Source organism: Notolepis coatsorum (assembly GCF_963971535.1).
Source record: "Notolepis coatsorum genome assembly, chromosome: 3".
In the NCBI taxonomy this organism is placed as follows: domain Eukaryota; kingdom Metazoa; phylum Chordata; class Actinopteri; order Aulopiformes; family Paralepididae; genus Notolepis; species Notolepis coatsorum.
Genome location: NC_140167.1, coordinates 116,109,288 through 116,131,391, shown reverse-complemented (window position 1 = coordinate 116,131,391; position 22,104 = coordinate 116,109,288).

Genomic DNA, 22,104 nt, shown 5'->3' with positions numbered 1-22,104 from the left:
ATGATGATGTCATATATGTTGTGTGTCAGTCATAAATTTAAATCCGCCCTAAAAACATGGCTCAGCAGCAACTCAAATTGGCCTTAATATGGTTTTTAGCTATTTTATCATAACTTGCTTTTATTTCTCTTTATCATGAGTTGCTTTTAAGGGTTTGCGGATTTTCTTTTAATGTAAACATTAGTTGACTGTATGAGTTGTCAGGTTAGGTGTTATTGTACACATTTTTAGGATGTGTCCTGTCTAGTGTACATGTCCATTTGTGTTTTTGTGCCTTTTATGTTCCATGTATGGACCACAATGGAAACAAGCCTTGGGGACTGTACATTGGAGGTGGTTGGGTGGGTGGGGGGGGGGGGGGGGGGGTTGGGTAGGAGGGGTGGGTGGGTGGGGGACACTGTACAACTGTACAAGCAAAACTGTACATTGGAATATTGACAATGTCATTTACTGTACATTGGAGGGGGTTGTGTTAGGACATTTACAGGGGCCAGTTTCGAATTGCAGTCTCCCGTAGGTGTTCTTTGAGAGTGTTTTTGAAAGTGGGTAGTGATTCACATTCCTTTACAGCTTTGGGTAGGGTGTTCCACATTGATGTGGCATAATTGCGAAACGTGTTTAGTCCCTTGTTTGAGCCGAATCTGGGTTTAACATGATTTGTGGAGCTCCCTCTGGTGTTGTGATCGTGGTATTCACTGACCTTTGGGAAGTATTTTGACATGTACATGGGTACCTTGGTCGTGTAGTGTATCTTGTAGACCAGGCCCATTGCAAGTTGCTGTACTCTGTCGTCTACTCTAAGCCATCCTATGTTGTCAAAGTGGGCAGGGGTGATCAAAGTCCTTTTAGCTTGGCCCTCAGAGCCCACCACTTCTAAATATTCTATATATTTTTTTAAGTGAGATAAAAACGCCACTGTGCGTGCGTGGACGTGTATGTGTGTGTGGGGGGGGCCTCCACAAGAATCTGGCCCAGGGGCCTCTGAAGTCTTAATCTGGCCTTCCTGATGAATGAAGTTATTTTTAGTTAGCTAAGTGCTTGAGAGGTTATTTACCTAACTAAAAAATTCTTCAAATATTTGCATGAATAGAACAATTAAGATTGGACATTTGATTATGTATGTCATAATGCAGCACAAGCACAATACAACAAAAATATTGGCATCTGGGCGGCTAGGTGGTGTAGTGGGCAAGGCACTCGCCACCAGTGTGGAGACGCTAGGATTCGCGTGTTCGAATCCAGCTCTCCACATTGTTTTCAGTTTAGCTGGTCGTCCGCAGTAATACACATTGGCCGTATTACGGGGAGGGAAAACTGAAGGGTGGGGATCGAACGTTGTGAACAAGCGACTCCTACAAGTCGGTTGGTGCGCCTGCGCAGTAGAATCAGGAAGTGTCGGGGGCAGCGTGAGCCTCCCACGCGTTACTCCTCGACACTGAGAGATCGAGCTGCGCAGGTGAAAAGATGCGACTGCTGTTACCTCAAGTACCGGAGGGGACTTGTGCTATGTATGACTTAGTCCACATTGCAGCCGGCTTGTGGGAGGCAAGAAACAGCGTTCGTGACAGGGGAGGGTTGAATTGGATGATACGAAATTGGGATGGGAGAAAATATAGAAAAAATGGGAGAAAAAGTGGATAAAAAAAAAAAAATATTGGCATCTAACGCATTATTATTATTTATTTATACCAAATGAACATTCCGACAGCCCGTCTGCAGGCAGTCAGCCCTGTGCATGGCGCAATACATTAATTAACAGCAGTATGTTATAATCACATTTAACATTTTAAGCATTTTATGAGAAAACGAAATTCGTTAGATTGGACATTTGAAAACAGTCTCAAATGGGCAAAACATGTCTGAAGATTATAGCTTGCTAACGTTACCAATTACACTTTTTTTTCACCAGTTAAGGCGTGCTGATCAGCAGTAATGCAACATCATGATTGTCGATTGACGAGATTATCGATAAATAGACAAATGTGCTTATATAGGCTATATTTAGCAGCACATATAAATGACTAACTAACTTAGTTAATTAATACCTAACAAATAGCATGGTAATAATACGTAGGTTATTGATCAATGAATGTATTGATGAATTAATATATTACAAATGATACACCAGTAGAAGTCATGTTATTTCCTCATTGTGAACTTGCTGCTGCGATTGTCACTCGAAAATCTCATGCCGTACTGAGGCAGGAGATGCTGGTATCGAGCCCAGCTCTCTGCATTGCTACCGGCTTGGCCGGCCGTCATACTAACACAATTGGCAGTGTTAGAGGGTGGGAAAGCCGGTGGGTGGGGATTGGACGTTGTGGACAGCGACTCCTACAGGTCGGTTGGGTTACGCCGGTGCGGCGGAAACAGGAAGTATCGGGGGCAGTGTGAGCCTCCCACGCGTTACTCCTCGCCACTGAGAGTTCGAGCCGCTGCGGTGAAAAGATGCGACAGGCTGGCTCCTCGTGTACCGGAGGGGACACGTGATGCAAGGCTTCTATCCTCACTACAGCCCACCAGTGGGAGGCATAGTCTAGCAACGTTCAAAACAGGGGAGGGAAGAATTGGAATATACAAAATTGGGATGGAATAAAAAAAAAAAAAATGGGGAGAAAAAGTGGATAAAAAATATATATATATCTCATGCCGTGTGGGTTCTCTCATTCATAACAATGGAAGCGATAACATTCTATTGGTCGCCTGGCGAAAATCGCCCGCCGTGTGCATTGGATTTAAGAGCTTCCCTCTCTCTCATTTCGGCTTTATTTTTCCCCTTCCTGATATTTTCCAACAGCGCTGCCAGGTGCAGACTGCTTTGCGAGCAAACTGCGGTGGAGCAAATCAGGAGCAAATTGCACACCTATAAGGCAGTGGCTGTTAGGTCAACGCTGACGTCTGAAAAACATGCAAATCACTCTTCCTCTTTGGTAACGTACCTCCAGAGTGTAGAAAGCTGGACACATTGGTGGTTTCATCAAGTAGTATCGCTACAAAGCTTGTGTCTTTGATTTCAGATTTAATTTAATTTAGCAGCACATTCCCCACAGCTTCAATCAGATCATTTTGGATGTGGCTTGACATGCCAGAGAAGACACTGCATGTCTCCAAATGATGGGCCAGCCTCACATCATATATCTGGACTAGGTTGACGAGCTCAATATAATTACCACGATTGTCAGATCCTTCCCCCTCTGAGTGACCCCGGAATGCCTGCTCCTGGGTTCTGAGGTACACAACGATGTCCATGAGTCTCTTTAACACGTTTTTTTACATGCTCGTTATTTTGCTCTGTGGCTATTCGCATGCCCTCGTTCAACTGATGATCGATTTGTGTGTTGACAAATGTCTGAAGTTTTACTAGAAAAAGTATGTGTGCAGGTGCACGCTCGTGTTTTGTCATTGCTGTATGGAGATTGTTTAAATCGCCATAACCTGCCATGGTCCAGACTGTGCGTTCTGTAGAAAAAAGGAGACATGGCCAACAGAATAGTTTGCTAACCTTTGGGCAGCCATATATGTTTTTCGTATGTGCTAGCTTGAAAGTGACAGACGAAATTCTTTGTTGTTTTTGTGATGCCAAGGTCGGGAGTTGGACGTCCTCTTGGAATAATAATCCTTTTCTCTTCAAAAGTCGGCACAGAACGTAACGAGTCAATGGAAATATGCGAATTGTCGCTCATATTGACAAAGTGAAACGTGTGAGGCGCCGGCGGGAGCAAGACGAAACAAGTGCCCACTTACAGTAACTAGCTACTAGATGGCAGTGTTGCGCATGCGTGTTTCCGGATAAGCTACAGATACAGCTCTCAGGACTCTGAGCTCTGCTCTGCTACTGCGGTAATCATGCAATTGCACCATTAACCTGGCAGTGCTGTTAATGATACTGTGCTCTTGCAGTAGAGGTAACATTTTTAAGAGCTGGATCTGTAGTTCACAGCCAGCTTTTCTGCCCACCAACTCTCGCACTCAGAAGATACTTTCATACCATGAATACAACTGGGAATCACAAAGCGAATGCACAAAGTAAGCTGACCGCTTGGCAGCTTTGCCGTTAACAGGATAGATGGATGTGGCAGGTTGCGGTAACGTTAATGCTAGTCGGAAAACCAGACGGCTGTTGCCGTTTGAAAATTAAATAATTGAAGACATTGAGAAACAAACATTGAAATAACATGTTTAAATGTAAATAATGCTCATGTTACTTATAATAATCTCTCGTCATTTTCAAATGCCTTGGGCATGCGCCACATTTATAGCTTATTCTGACCGCTCCCCACTGGCGTGATGTCCTTTGTGGTCCAGTACCGGACCGCTCTGGCTTAAGATGTTAAGAGGTTAAACGGACTGATCAACCAACATTTCCATCCTTCGATCCCAGTCCGTCAGCATATCTGAAAAGCCTAAACTTTCCTGGGTGAATTAAGTACATTTTTGACGGCTGAAATTTGACATCAAGGTCAAGTGTCTGTGTGAGGCCATGTGTGTGGGTGTGGATGCATGTGCGAGCACGGTTGCAGCTATTGCAGATTAGCGCTTGATTATGTGTGGTTAACTATTTATTCATGGTGTTCATTTAATCACCAGCACCTTACTGACAATGATGCACACAACACACGTACATGTATCATATTGCACTGCATGTTTTATTGTACACAATAACAAAACTTAAACATATGTAATACTTGCTTATGATCAAGGCCAAGGATCTGAAATATATTACATGCTCAATTCAATAAATATTTTTTAGAACATATTTGGCTGTGTGCTTTCAGGAAATATATGCAGTACGTATAACCTGTTTCCTTAAACTATGAGTAGGAGTTACCATTCTGTATATTTTCCATAGCCTGCATCCAATCAATCAATCAATCAATCAATCAATCAATCAGATTTATTTATATAGCACATTTCACATGCCGCGTGTCAACCAAAGTGCTGTACAGAGGGTATGTACACATAGATACAAAATGACAAGAATCACACAGGCAAACACATAGGAAAACAGGGCATGAGTCAGTGAACGGCAAAGGCTAGTAGGTAGAAGTGGGTTTTGAGCCTCGATTTGAAGACATCTATCGAATCCAGAAGCAATAGACTTAATTTCAGATGTTGGCCCTGGATTAGAACAAATGAATAATCACAGTACAAGCAGTGATGGCTCCAGATATAATTTTCTTGCATAGTGCTATGGGGGCATTTGAGTATTAGGAGTGTGCTCCAGGATTAATAGGAATGTATACCCACAAGGCAAGACACATAATCAAGGTGTATGTGTATAATGTAAACTAAAGTAACTAATGATATTTCTTGGGGGTAGTTACCATCGACCATTTTGCTCTTATGACATGCTCAGGTTAGGATTCCTTTCTGTTCCCACCTTGGGAACAGGGTGGAAAGAAAGCCCAACCTGAGCATGACATGAGACCGCCGTGTGACTATAGCACCCTCAAGCTCCCCCATAGAGCTGCTTACGAGACAGTATTTGGGCTGAGGAAACTATAGCAAGGTCCCTGGTGTTGATGGACCAGATGTGTGTCGCGTTCCTCTCCCTCCCCATCTGCTGACACTACAGCTGAGTTGCCACACTCACACTTCACTAGTTGTTAGTTCCCCCAGGCAGATCACATGCTCCCTGAAAAAGGCCCCCAAACTTTTACACAGAGGGAAGGTTTTGCAGCTGTGTCGGGGATGTTTATTGTGGGCATGTTTGATTGATGTGGCCTCGACAGCTTTCACAAATAATTTAGAGGTTGACTTGTGAACGGTGGTTGATTTGAAGGCGGTTTGAAAGAGATCATGCTTGATTAACCCCTTATGCATAGGGCACATTTTGCATCAAACGCCTGCCGATTGCATACCCAAAGTAATTTGCAATTTATTCTTTAACCACTTATAGCACATGCATGAGTCTGGTCTATTTTGAAAGGACAGATTCTGGACTTTCTTCCACAACAGGAATAATAACTCTGAGTGCTAATGTAATAGAGTTACAAAGGTTTGAACACACTGAAATAAAAGTTGTTTACTCACGTTTGTTTACTTGTTGCCAGATGCCTGTTTTTGAGTTCCAGCTGAGAGGTAGGAGCTGGAAAACATAACATTCCACATAATATAATATAATAGCCTGAAGTCGTATCTAGTACACGTTCAAAGTTGATAACAATCCCACGGAAAATGTGTGTTTTACAGACGTTTCTGTCAGTTTGATAACTGATAATTGTAACCAGGTCAATTGGACATTGATTATTATTATTTTGTAGGTTTGAAATGTCACCAAATCCTATGTTTACAAATGTTAGGAATACTGTCTATTGCACTTTTGCTCATAATTTATTTATACCAAAGACACTTGTATATGAACCGCACTTTGAGAAAGTTCACGGTCAAGAGCTTTACTTCCGGTTCACTAGACCAGTTCATTGTCTAGCGAGTACTTTTCCGGTTCTAGTCACTTCGCGCCAGAGCACTCAACCTGAGAGGTGGCTTCCATTGCAAGACCATCCAATAAAAGATTGAACAGTGTTCACGTGTGCCGACTCATCCCTCTCACACAAAGAACACAACGCAAGAAAAGAGTACACACAGAGAAGATCCGTTACATTGATGCCGGGACCCGGATGAAGATAAAAGAAAGGAGAACGTTATCAAATCGTTCGCCAGGGAAGCTGCAATTCCAAAGTCAACCAGCCCTCATCATTGGTGAGACGCTGCCATCTAGTGGCCGGTGATAAACTCTTCACACAGGTATTTCCATGGATTGCACCCAGGTATGTCAGTGGACTGATGTTGAACATTTCAGTGGACAGTTCACCGGTTTTGTTTTCCATGGACAAGGACATTGGATTTATAGAAAAAGAAAGAAGAAAAAGCCATGTAAATGTTACCAGTGAATGTGCAGTAAGACATTGATTTATTGACTGTATATAATGTGAATGTGTTATTGATCTGTTGGTCAACCCATTATTGGAATATAATTATTTCATACTTATTTGTTTTTTAAGCTACTACAGTACAGTATTGAGTATTCCAGTTTTTTTTCTACTTTAGTCTGTGAGGGTTAGGAACATGGCAGAGGTTAGGACATACTTGGGTGACGGTGAGAATGCAGATTCATTGTGCAGGATTTTTTTTTAGGGTAGTGGGTGTTGGTGGGGGATTTCTAATTATTCTCGATACACTCCGATGCTAAAGATCTCCTATATACAGGGGTGATAGCTCAGGAACGAGTGTGAGCGATAAGCTAGTTACCGGAGCACCAGGGCCTAGAGACCCAGTCAAATAATTTTTTTAAGCCAGTGGGTGTTGGTGGGTGATTTCTAATTCTTCTCGATACACTCAGATGCTAGAGATCTCCTATATACAGGGGTGATGCCTCAGAGACGAGTGTGAGGGATGGAGCTAGGGACCAGGGCCTAGAGACCCAGTCAAATTTGTTTTAAGCCAGTCGGTGTTGGTGGGGATTCTCTTTCTTCTCGTACATTCAGATGCTAGAGATCTCCTATATACAGGGGTGATGGCTCAGGAACGAGTGTGAGGGATTGAGTTAGTGGGTGTCTATCATTTATTTAATAAGAGCCAAGAATTGTGTGGCGTATAAGGCGTCATGCTGGTCTAAGGGAATTCTGAGACTTGATCAATCTCATATTTTCTGAACCTCTTATGGGGGGTGGCTTTTGAGTCGACTGGGGGACTAGGTCCTTCTTTTATCTTGTGCCAGTTTAGGTCAGTGATAGACTACCTATATTTTTTCTTTTTTCTTTTTGTGTGTCCCCCTTGCTCTGCTGACACAGGATGTTGGTGAAATTTCAGGAGGGGTGAATGTAACCAGGTCAATTGGACATTGATTATTATTATTTTGTAGGTTTGAAATGTCACCAAATCCTATGTTTACAAATGTTAGGAATACTGTCTATTGCACTTTTGTTTATAATTTATTTATACCAAAGACACTTGTATATGAACCGCACTTTGAGAAAGTTCACGGTCAAGAGCTTTACTTCCGGTTCACTAGACCAGTTCATTGTCTAGCGAGTACTTTTCCGGTTCTAGTCACTTCGCGCCAGAGCACTCAACCTGAGAGGTGGCTTCCATTGCAAGACCATCCAATAAAAGATTGAACAGTGTTCACGTGTGCCGACTCATCCCTCTCACACAAAGAACACAACGCAAGAAAAGAGTACACACAGAGAAGATCCGTTACATAATCACAACATTCCCCTGGGTGCTGTCTGTACTATCTTTCCCAATTAATTGTCTCTGGACTAGAGCAGCTCCAGACGTAATACTTGATGACATCACAAGTTAGCATTCTAGTATATATATTTTTTTCAACTTATTTTTATTTGAATAACAGGTGTACAGCAGATACATGTCCCACAGCACACAGCAATTATCTCACCCTCTGGTCCCTTCCCCCACCCACGGCCAACAAAACTAAATAAAGACAGGACAATAATCAAATTAAAATAAACAATAATAAATAATAACAACAATGACAACAACAACATCATTGTTGTACAACAGACGGGCCTCTTACACGTCTGTTGTACAACTTCTTCCACTAGGGAAACCCACCTCCAAAAAACACAACCGGGAACAGACACCCCAAGACCCCCGGCCCCCACCCCTCCCCCAACCAAACAGCAAAACCACCAATCGACACGGCCAGCGACAGCATGCAGATATATTCACATACCGTCACTAGCCATATCAATCAACAGCCCCCCTGCTCAATCGAGAAAAACAGCAGAGACCAAAGGTCCCGGAACATCTGCCCCCGGCCACGTTCCTCCAAGGTCAATCTCTCCAGTGGAAGAAGCTGGGATATCTGATCTTGATGAAACATCTCAAAAGTGGGTGAAGAGTAATTTTTCCAAAACAGGAGAATACATTTCTTGGCAAAGTATGTTATAATAATCATCTATCTATATTTTTTTGGATCCATCTGGATCTCAGGTCATTCATTTAGTAAGTAGGCACATGGAGACAAGTCAAATTCCGTTTCCAATACAGATTTTGTAAATTAATGAATATACAATTCCAGAATCGTTTTAGTTTTTCACAGTGCCAAAACATGTGTAGAAATGTTCCTTTGTTAGTTTTACATCTAGGACAGTTTAATGAGTTATCTCTAGAAATGTTTTGCATTTTTATTGGAGTTAGATACAATTTATGGATACATTTAAAATTAGCTTATTTGATTTTGTTACTTGTAAATGGTAAGTGTATTCTATCACAAATATTTAGCCAGGTATTTTCATCAAATTTCATGGTTAGGTCTGTCTCCCAAATCCTCAACAAAGGCAAAAAAGATGAGTGACATTAGTTGAAAAAAAAAATAAGCTCAGAGCGTTTTCCTGAGTCTCGCGACTGCCGCGGCTCCGCCACTTCCTCGATGTTGATTAGTCGGTCGAAAAGAGTTACCTTGATGAGCACGCTCCTCTCCAAAAGTTGAACTAGTTTCAACTTTATGCCCCAAACGCTGCCGCCGAGAGCGCATAAACGCAAGGCGCAGCGCTGGGAAAAGGAGCGTGCCTGTCGCGCCTGTAGCATAGAAATGAATGACAGAAAGGAGCTGACAACTCATAAAACGTCCCCGGTCGACACAGGCCATAGGCTATAGGTATGAGTATTACAGAACCACACATAGTCCACACCACACACATGCTCAGATTAACCCCTCTGATCCAACACTAAAATTCACACACAACAGTCCTATTTACACATAAACACACGGATGAACCAATACCGAACAACAAGTCCACGACCAAACACATCGAGTCTAACATTATTATAGTAGGCAAAAAAATTCAACATTATCGCCACCCACCTGTCCTGATGGTGAAGATCTGCCCAATTCTCAAAATCTGCATGTCACAGAAGTAGTCCCCGCAGCAGGCTGCTTCGCCTTCTTTTTTTAAAATCTAAATTGGTTAGAAGGCTTACTTCTTTGATATTTCGTTTAACTTTCGACATTATCCTGGATACTTTTTTTTTATATTTTTTTTTTTATAATTTTTTATACATAACATCAAATTAGACACACAAGCATTAACAGTAAACATCCAATGAAATCACCATTTGAATCATTATAAATGTAGTTTACGAGATATATACCTAATACTTGCTATCTAATACCCTACATACATATGCTCTTGCTCGCTCACCCCCCCCGGACCCCACTTGGATAATCCATCCATTTTCATTCGTTTCTAACCAGGCACTACAATTCATATTCACATTCTCCACCACTTCTAACCAGATTGCAATGTTGGTTTCACTGACACCTAAAATTCTTGCTGTAGAAATGTCTAGATAAATCACATCGAGATAGGTAAGAACCCATACCTTCCGGCACATTTTTTCCATTGGAAACCATTGTGATGCTATCAGCTTTTTAGCAGCTGTGAGACCGGATAAAACTAGTCTCTTTAGCTTTATATGGGCTGCAAACTGAAAAACATCATTCAACAGCAATACAGAGGGGTGTACAGGTATGTTCAGAAATAAGAATTCTGATAATTGCTGGGACACTTCTTTCCAGAATATCTTAACCGGTGGGCAATCCCAATACATGTGCATAAATGTACCCTCATCCCCATTTGTACATAAGGAACATCTGGAGTCTTGTTTAAGTCCCATTCTGTTCAATCTTATAGGAGTCAGGTATGTCCTATGAATATAAATAAGATTAATTTGTTGATGGTCCGGGTTACGTGACGCAATTCGAACGTTTGCCCAGACTTCTTGCCAATCAAAATCTATTTCCAAGTCTGGTATATCCCTCCTCCAGACTGAGTCTAGGGGGAGGATTCCATACGAGGACGTTAGTAAGTGATGATAAAAATCAGATACGAAGCCTCTCGATGTCTCTCTTTCATAGAAGAATTTGTGATATCTGTGGTGCTCAATTCAGTGGCGGCCGGTGTGAACTACATTTGGGTGGTCGCGATCATCTGACCAAGCTGACCAAGCAAATACTGACTCATAACGTTACCAACATTAAGTCGAGTTAATTGATTCATACTACACTAGTACACGTATGATCATATCTTGTCATTTTAAACAAGTTACCATTCATTCATTCAGCCATTATGCAATACCCACAGCGAAATTAACACGCTGTGTTGAGAGAGCGAGAGAGAGAGAGAGAGAGAGAGAGAGAGAGAGATAATGAATGAATGAATTAATTATTTAATGAATGAATGAATGAATGAATGAATGAATGAATGAATGAATGAATGAATGAATGAATGAATGAATGAATGAATGAATGAATGAAAACTTTATTTAACAGATTGCAGAATGGGTACAATACAGTACGGCTCAAGAGAGAGAGAGAGAGAGAGAGAGAGAGAGAGAGAGAGAGAGAGAGAGAGAGAGACCGCATTAACTCATTAACTCACTGTGTTTAGTTGAAATGTGGTCCAGTCGGAGGGCTTGATAAAGTGTATAATGTCCACTGTCCCACAGTCCCAGACTGTTGTTGTCGATGTATATCCACTGTCCAGAGTGACTGCATCACAACACAACAGCATCGAGCCTATTGCGTCTAGCCCGAGAGAAATGCGGCTACGGAAAGGAGTCAGTTCCTGTTGTTACAGTTTTTCTCAATTGCTTTGGTGCATTTCTCTGATCAGAATTAAAGTTCTCATAACTGTTAGTTCAACCTCCACAACATTTTGTAATTTGTGCACATCATAGTAGCAGTTTCTCATTCCTCCGAACAAATTGCAAATGCTTTTGGACATGCATCAATTGCTTTCATACAATTCTCTGCTGTTTTATAACATTATCATTTGCTTAGGTCATGTCAGTCAAAATGAACTATACTTATGACTGCTGAATAGTCATTCCCTATAAAACTAATAGTCCTCATTTCATTGCTTGAGTCATTACATACAAATATGTTAAACTAGTTGTCAAAATCTGTCAAGCAAATTTTATACATTTCTTTATAATTTTTCCCCTGAATGGAGCTGGATGCCAGGGAATCGCTGCACACATTCATATATGTTGATGAGGCGGGTTTCAATCTGGCAAAAGGTAGAAGGCGTGGAGGAATCGCATTGGACAGAGAGCAACCACTGATGTCCCAGGCCAACAAGGAGGGAATATTACAATGTGTGCAGCCATCTCAGAAAACGGCGTCCTCACCCATATGCCCCGCATTGGTGCATACAACACACAACATCTGCTGACTTTTTTAGACTCTTTACAGGGACATAATCCCTGAGAATGAGAGGGGTCTAAATGGCGACTGTAACTGAGGGGTACAATTCCCTGACTGTATTACAGTTTTTCTCAATTGCTTTGGTGCATTTCTCTGATCAGAATTAAAGTTCTCATAACTGTTAGTGCATTTCTCAAAACAATTAGTACAAACTGCAAAACCTAGGTGATAACATGCAGAAGCGTGTCACTTGCTCAAAATGGATAATTCATTCCTCAAAAGCAAGTATTCATGTCAATGAAAGTGTCACTGTCATCAAAATGAAAAGTCCTGACACCATTGTTTATGAACAAGATAGTCAAATGGCTTTGCCATGTTTTCGTTATGACAGTTCACTCTGTAAGTGTTTTCCAATGCAAAAAAAGTCAGATCTTGGTGACACTTTCTGAAAATGCTCAAGACAGCACTATACACTATTTGCACAGCCATTTGAAATCTACAGTTACACATTGCTGTATTTATTGAGGTAAATGAGTACAAGACACGTATGTTTCACATTTTTACTGCATATGCTCTTTGCAATTTTTATTTGTTCACAGCATTGTGCAAAAGAAAAATACAAACTAATTTACAACAAACATAAGAAACACCCTTTGGCCTTTGGGTAGAGCTGTGCACAACTGTAAACAATATTGCAGTACATATTGGAACTGAATTGGAACATACAACATACACAGTACTGTAAATCATTCATTCACATCCAGACGTTCCTGTCTGTCTGGCTATTGGATTCAGGAATGGGAAGTAGGGAGGGAGATATTCCACCAGCATCCTTTCATGTGCTGCAAACCACTGTGTGACCAGAATTGCGTGGTGAAAACGCACATTATCCCATACAACAACGTATTTGGTCAGATGGTCGCCATTTAGACCCCTCTCATTCTCAGGGACTATGTCCCTGTAAAGAGTGTCTAAAAAAGTCAGCAGATGTTGTGTGTTGTATGGACCAATGCGGGGCATATGGGTGACTGGTGAGGACGCCGTTTTCTGAGATGGCTGCACACATTGTAATATTCCCTCCTCGTTGGCCTGGGACATCAGTGGTTGCTCTCTGTCCAATGCGATTCCTTCCACACCTTCTACCTTTTGCCAGATTGAAACCCGCCTCATCAACATATTTGAATGTGTGCAGCGATTCCCTGGCATCCAGCTCCATGCAGGGGAAAAATTATAAAGAAATGTATAAAATTAGCTTGACAGATTTTGACAACTAGTTCAACATATTTGTATGTAATGACTCAAGCAATGAAATGAGGACTATTCGTTTTATAGGGAATGACTATTCAGCAGTCATAAGTATAGTTAATTTTGACTGACATGACCTAAGCAAATGATAATGTTATAAAACAGCAGAGAATTGTATGAAAGCAATTGATGCATGTCCAAAAGTATTTGCAATTTGTTCGGAGGAATGAGAAACTGCTACTATGATGTGCACAAATTACAAAATGTTGTGGAGGTTGAACTAACAGTTATGAGAACTTTAATTCTGATCAGAGAAATGCACCAAAGCAATTGAGAAAAACTGTAATAAGTATGGTATCATTAAACCACTACTGTCTTATGTACATTACTACTGGCCATACAGTACACAGGTATATGATGAGAACACCTCCACAATGACACGGTTCCACACAAAACTGTGTTTAAGAATATTTATTAGCAGCAACGATAGTATATAACAATACTTTACTTTACGTAGGGTGCGCTTATAAGGCAAAGAATGTGCGTGAGCAAATCAATAACGTATGTCCATTCTCATATTACGCAGGAGATAATGAATACCACCTGTATCTTAGGAATTATATCTATGGTACACTAGTAAGGCAGTGGGAGATACTGGTAGGGTCCCTCCGGTTGTAAGCCAGCAAGGGGAGAGGATTTGTCGGTAGTAGAGTCTGGGTCAACGAAGAATAGAGAGACTCCAAGTACAGGAGACGGTGCAATAATCTCTTGATCCGCAGACGAATAACAGCTGTTCTCCGTGGCATGCAGCTCCGCATGGAAGAAAGCTAGCCAGCCTCAGGCTTCTGAGAGGCGGGCTCGACGTTGCTCCTCACAGGGTAAATCCCACACAATTGTGGGTGTAGACGATTCTCCGCTCCATCAATTACAGGACCAAAGCAAATATAATCCAGCCGAAAAGGGCTATGTAGTCGTCGGGTAGATTATCCAGTGTACATGTCCACACGGTCCTCGTCTAGGGCTCCTCGGGTGAAGGCGCCAGGTTAAGCTGCCCAGCCTGGATAAGCACACTAGCTGGTGAGAGGAAGCGGTGGTGATGCTGGTCACTGTAGAACGGTAGCCGCACGATACACTATACATAAATAGACTATTACTGAATTAATAGAATAGGTCGAACTCGACGGTAGAGCGTTAAACTCTGATACTTCAGTTATCAATTCGCACGCGGTCTCAATGCTCTATTTGGGGCGAAACAGGCCATACTTCACCGCACGTTGTATCGTGGGTGAGGCTTCAACTTATCGGGTAACTCGAACTACTTCTGTATTCACCTGCGCCGTATTTATACGTTAGGTGAACAAACTAGTACCAGCCCTATTCCTGTCTCGTATCCTTGCGCAGAGCCGTTCATGCCCAGGCATGTCTTTGACGGTGACTTTGAACTAGGCCTTGGGGGTATGGCAGTGGCGCCTAAGGGACCGCTGTCCAATAGGAGAACGAAATATTATGGTCTGTACTAGGTTAAAGGGATATTCCGTGTATATGTACAAGGAATACACAAGGGATATCAAACGATATACAAATATTATGCAATATATATCAATCAATAAATACATATATTCGGTTTAATCTGATCCTTCATAACAGCGACCATCTAACCAAGTACGTTGTTGTATGGGATAATGTGCGTTTTCACCACGCAATTCTGGTCACACAGTGGTTTGCATCACATGAAAGAATGCTGGTGGAATATCTCCCTCCCTACTCCCAATTCCTGAATCCAATAGCCAGACAGACAGGAACGTCTGGATGTGAATGAATGATTTACAGTACTGTGTATGTTGTATGTTCCAATTCAGTTCCAATATGTACTGCAATATTGTTTACAGTTGTGCACAGCTCTACCCAAAGGCCAAAGGGTGTTTCTTATGTTTGTTGTAAATTAGTTTGTATTTTTCTTTTGCACGATGCTGTGAACAAATTAAAATTGCAAAAAGCATTATGCAGTAAAAATGTGAAACATACGTGTCTTGTACTCATTTACCTCACTAAATACAGCAATGTGTAACTGTAGATTTCAAATGGCTGTGCAAATAGTGTATAGTGCTGTCTTGAGCATTTTCAGAAAGTGTCACCAAGATCTGACTTTCTTTGCATTGGAAAACACTTACAGAGTGAACTGTCATAATGAAAACATGGCAAAGACATTTGACTATCTTGTTCATAAACAATGGTGTCAGGACTTTTCATTTTGATGACAGTGACACTTTCATTGACATGAATACTTGCTTTTAAGGAATGAATTATCCATTTTGAGCAAGTGACACGCTTCTGCAGGTTATCACCTAGGTTTTGCAGTTTGTACTAATTGTTTTGAGAAATGCACTAACAGTTATGAGAACTTTAATTCTGATCAGAGAAATGCACCAAAGCAATTGAGAAAAACTGTAATGAAAACAATTATTTATATTTGATATATTAACGTTATATTGTGCATTGGAAACACAAACATACGTAAATATTATTCATTTTAAACATTTATAGGGGCCAAAAAAATAAAAAAATAAAACAGGGAGGGCGGCGCTCTAGCGTGCCTATCGGCCAGCCGCCACTGGCTCAATTGGTATCCTTAATGGGACTCCATGAGCCTTCAAACAATCCAATAACTGTGCGTAAAAATAATGGAACTGGTGAGGTAAAATTTTGTATGTATATCTTGATACAAAAACCCTGTTTGTTGAAAACATCTCCCAATGTGTGTATGCCCTGCTTTTCCCATTTGGGGTATCTTATAGGTCGTTTTCCAATAAGGAGTGCATTGTTATTGAATAGGGGAGTATGACTATGCCATTTATGTCGGTTAGAATATTTTTTTTGTGTTTCACGCCATATCCGGATCACATGTGTAATAAAGGGGCCAAATTTCAATTCGCATTGCTTAATTGATAATATGGTGTATACTATGTCGTGCAGTCTATGTGGTGCTACTATATTTTCTTCTAAGTTTCTCCAGGATACAGCTGCTTGGGAATCAAACCAGGTTGTCAGTGGTCTTAAAGAGTACGCTTTAAAATAGTGGTAAAAGTCTGGAAATGCCAAACCTCCGTCGGCTTTGTTTCTCTGTGCGGTGGATCTTTTTATTCGTGGAGGTTTGTTATTCTAAATAAATGTATATGCGGTGGAGTGTAATTTTTTCCAGTAACCATCAGGAGGGGGTAACGGTAACATTGAGCTAATGAAGTTGATTCTAGGTAAAACATCCATCTTAACTATTGATACTCGTGCCTGTACTGAGTTTTTAAGTTTGGACCACCTGTCAAAGTCGTATTTGATCTTATCTTGGAATTTTATGTAATTGTACTTCACCGTTTGGCTTATAGTAGGGAATACCTCAACTCCTAAACATCTGACGTGTTTAACCATTGGTATTTTTTCTGGAAAGAGTATATTCTTTGCAGGGGCATTAAGTGGAAGGAAGGCCGACTTTGGCCAATTTATCCTAAATCCCGATAGATTACCAAAGTCATCAATCAACTTGAGAAGATGAGGCATTGAGGTGTTAGGGTTTTGCATGAACAATATTACGTCGTCCGCATATAAACTAATATGATGTTGTCTGCCCTTAATTGCGATTGGTTCTATGGATTGGGATTGTCTTATATATTGTGCTAAAGGCTCTAATGATAAAGCGAATAGTCCGGGACTAAGAGGGCAACCCTGTCTGGAAGAGCGCAATACCGGAACGATTTCGGAGGTGATTATATCTGTTGTAATCATGGCTGATGGGTCTTTGTATATTACTTTAATCATATCAATGAATCCTTTTCCTAATCCCATCCTTTCTAGTACTGCCCATGTAACGGATATGTGCCGCGATAGTGTGACTACGGCACATAGAAGTAAAACTCACTCCCCAGAGGCATCCAAACTGAGCGCTTAGAAGGGAATTCCTTTCTTGGCGCAGCGGTTTGCGATGCTGGCCCCGGTGCGGACGCCCGGGGTTCGACTCCCACTCAAGGCATGGTCGAAGTAGTGGCAGGTTCAGCATTGAACCAGCTACACCCATAAATAAGACCATTCCAACCTATCAAAGGCTTTCATCGCATCCAGGAACAACATCGCTATAGGTGGGGTGTCATCCTTGCTGGCATCTAGCACATGTAATAACCGTCTTATATTATCCGTGATCAAGCGGCCTCTTATGAAGCCAGTCTGATCAGGATGAACTAAAGACGTCATATGCTTTTGAAGTCTGATGGCTAATACCTTGGAATACAGCTTGATATCGGTTCCGAGGAGGCTCAAGGGTCTATAACTACCGCAATCGGTGGGGTCTTTGTCTTTTTTAAGGAGAACTGTTATGAGTGCAATATTGTCGACCTTATGGAAATTCCCCTCCTTAATTGAGTATAAAATCATATTAAGTAATAGGGGTCCAATTACATCCCAGCATGAGAGGTACATTTCTGGTGGGATAATGTCCCTTCCAGGAGCCTTACCACTTTGCATTTCAGATATGGCCTCCCTAAGTTAATTTAGTGTGATGGGTGTTTCTAACTGTTTAGCGTCATCCATTAATTTGATTAAGATATATGTCCATTTTGTTTTGATCGAAGGCCATTTCTGATTTGTACAAGTTGGAGTAAAACTTTTTGAATGTCTCGTTGATTTTTTTAGGGTCTGTAACAAGTCCTTGCTGTGCCTTAATAGTAGGGATATCTGCAAATTTTGCGTTGGCTCGTATCTGCATAGCTAGTAGGTGACTTGGTTTAGAACCATGAAAGTAATACTGTTGTCTTGTGCTACGTATTTGAACTTCAGATTGTTGTTTTAAAATGGCATTAATCTCTTTTTTTAACACAATAATTTGAGATTCCAATCGAACCGAGTAGTTGTATTTTAAAGAGGAAAATAGCGTAGAGTAAAGCGTTTCCAGCTCTGCCAGTTTTGAACAACGATTCTTGCGTATTTTGGAGGAAAAGACCCCGGTAAAATCCTTGATAAATCCCTTTACCGACATCCATAATATTCTGGGGTCCTGTACCGATTGCGCATTCTCCAGCAGGAATACAACAAGAGCTTCTTTGAAATGTGTAATGAATTCCTTGTTTTTCAGCAATATCGAGTTAAATCGCCATCTTGACGCTCGGGATGACAGTATACCAAATGATCCTTTTAGGAGTAAATAACAGTGATCTGCATTGGGTACCATTTCCACGTCATAGTTATCAAATAGTCTAGGGGATGCAAAAACATAATCTATACTGGAAAATGTGTTGTGTCTTGCAGATCGACAAGAGTACTTTCGGGTCGTAGGGTTGAGTGATTGCAATAGGTCATTTACACCTGTATTCTTAGACCAATACTTTAATGCATTAGATGAATTTTTCTGATCATTGGAAAAGGTGGGATAAGATTTATCCAACCCGGGATCCCAAATGGCATTAAAATCCGTGCCAATTATAAATGAGTATTCAGGAAAGTTTAACATTGTTCTGGTAAGTGTAGCGTAGAAATTAGCCTCGTAAAGATTTGGGTTCATATGACGCTACCAACGCTATTTTCCTGTTCCTGTATACAATTTTAGCTATGGTTATCCGACCATCTGTATCAGACCATACTTCCTGCAATTCAATATTCAACTTCCGTTTCGCGACTATAGCAACTCCACGGGATCTCGTTCCAAAGAAAGAGTGGCTAATGTTATGATATATGTTGTCCGCTAGCGTTGCTTTGTCTTCCACTAAAAGGTGCATTTCGCTTAGAAGAGCCACATCAACCTGTTTGTTTTTCATCAGTGTGAGCACACTTTTGCGTTTATGTTGTTTATTTATTCCCCCAGTATTCCAGATCATTATATTTAAACTAGCCATAATATATACATGTTGTTGTGTACTTGTTAGTAATCCGTCTGGAGTACGAATTCACAATGGATATATATCCAATTATTGAGGTCCCGTTGAGAGCCGAGCTTAAAAACATACATATATACAAATTATCCCCTAAACCCCCCTCCCTCAAAGAGCTGTACAAGGCTGTGTTCCTTTGACACCACCTTCGCGTACAACTCCCTCCCTTACACCACCGGTTAGCCCAGAGTGAGCCATTTATCCTTAACTTTCCTGTGCCAATTGCCATATAATCTAAAACTTTAATTCTAATTTAATAGAATGTCACTCGTGGCCTAGCCACTCTCCCGTTAATGTAATAAAAAATAAAATGAAAAATGGAAAATATGCCTCAATTAGTATACTCATTTGAACCTTCTACTAACATGTATAGGTTGGAACATTTCAGAAAACAGAGAAAAAGTAAGAAAGATGTTTAGAACTAAATTATAGAAATCCCTAAAATTAGGGAACAATTGCTTACATTTTAAAATAACTTTGCCAAGCTTACACATCTAGATGAACATGAGGTTTTTAAATCCTTGTATGCAGTTCGTCCCCCGACAAGGGTGGGCATTTAACCGTTATGAAGGTTTATTGATCTTCCATATCTGGTTCATGTGCAGGTCACATAACGAATGTTATTGTTCCCAGGCCTTCATTGTAAAAGTCCAGTGTATTCCAGAAAGTTAGCCACCGATCATGACTTGTGTAAAACTGATGTTATGTTCCAGGGTATTCTTCCTGCCATAGAGTTATGTCATTCCAGTGTATTCTAGTATATTCCAAAATGTCGACGTCAGATCATGATCTGCACAAAACCATAAATCAATAAATATAGTGTCTAGCGTTTCGTATTAAACTATTTGTACCTCAATGTTGTCAAAAAGCTTGTTTGATGCCGTTTTTGATGTCCGAGCCATAGCAAAGTTATCCAACATAGATAAAAAAAAAGATGAATAAACTTGTCATCCACGATGTGTTTCCTTCATGTACTCTTCAGCCGCTTCAGGCGAACGTAACCCGATCCTTTTTCCATTTCCCCTCCACAATGGAAAGAATCGCTGGATAACGTAGGATAGGATGGAGATTTTTCTCATAGAGCTGCTGTATCACAACCTTGTAACGGGCTCGTAGAGTTATAGCCTCCCTGCACATATCTTTGTAGAACGACACTTGTTTACCTTTGTATGTCAGTTTTCCCCATTTCTTACGTGCATCCCTGATGATCGTGTCTCTTATTTCAGTTTTATGCAGGGTAGCAATGATCACCCTCACTTTGTTGCCGCTGTAGTCTCGGGTGCCAATTCTGTTACGTTGGTCCACTGTCGGTATTGTAGGGAGGGTCTCTGTACCTAGAATTTCAGCTAACACTGACGGAAACGAGTCGTCTGTGCATTTGACTGATTCATCCAATCCCACTATACGGATATAAAATCTACGGGAGTAACGTTCGAAATCGAGCAACCTATCCGTTGTTTTCTTGTTGTTGTCATGTATCTTCTGCAAAAGCACCTTGTCACTCTCTTGCATCTCCACCGCTAGTACCGCAATTTCGTCATGAAGAGCCTTGTTGCCCTCATCGACGTTCAGTGTATATTCGCTCACGGTGTTTTCAACTGCAGTAATATGCTCGGTTTGTAATGCAGCCGCTGCTTTAAAATCTTCGAATTTAGCCTCGATATATAACTTGAAAGCATTAGCATTAGCGTTAGCATTAGCGTCAGCATTATCCACCTTGTTGGTCAAGTCCTTTATCAGATTAGTTATCAGATTAGTCAGAGACTCGAAATCGGGGGGTGTATTCTCCATGTCTGTCTCGGATGAGGTTGCAGGAGCGGTGGAAACGCTGGTATTGTCGGTTGTTTTATTCTCAATCTCGACTGCCCTATCCTTCACGGAGCGCGTCACCGCCTGGTCTCCCGTTAGATTGTCTGCTCGGTGTCTCTTTCCAGGTTCTTTCTTTGATCCCATGTTGATTATTTCTGTTGATATAGTTAGTAGAAGGTCTTAGTTAATATATACGTCGAGGTTTAAACACATGCGTGTTGTAAAAAGTGGGCTTTGAAGCGAAATTAACATGAACGGGAGCGGAGCTGTGACCAACGTGACCGCTTACATGCCGTTCTATAATTGACTCTCATTATCCTGGATACCTGTATTTATTTTTAAACAGCGGGTGAAGTTTGATTTGTGCCTGCAGACTGCAGTGCAGCGCCGCCACGCTCCGAATGGTAAACGCAAGAATAGCATGCATGTTGCATGCGTATTACGAGTAGGGTATATCTGCAGTGCCGCAACCCCATAGATTTATGCTATTGTCTATTACGGTGAATTAGTGCGCAAATCATTAATCATACATCAAAATAGCCAAATTTTATTATTATACACGATGATGACGATACAGAAAATTACAGAAAAATTAGAAATGCATGGCAAAAATAGCATTTATTGTCAGTATTTTAGAGACCCCCCAAAAATTCACAAATCATGTTTTCAGGGGAGCTGATGTCTGATCTAGGGGAGCCATGGCTCACCCAGCTCCCCCATGATTTGTACCCTGGATGTTTATCTAGATCAGGATTGTGATAGATAGGAGTATATGGAGGTACAGGTGATACCAAGTTTTTTTTAGCAGTCCTTCCAAGCACACAGTGTGTTAAAAACAGTGAAACAATTACCTATGTTTCTTATATTTTTTTATTGTTTTATAAATATGAGAGAGTCCAATGGTAACAGATCAACAAATGTAGCTTCTAGCTGAAACCACTGTGAGTCCCGTCTTCACAACGACCA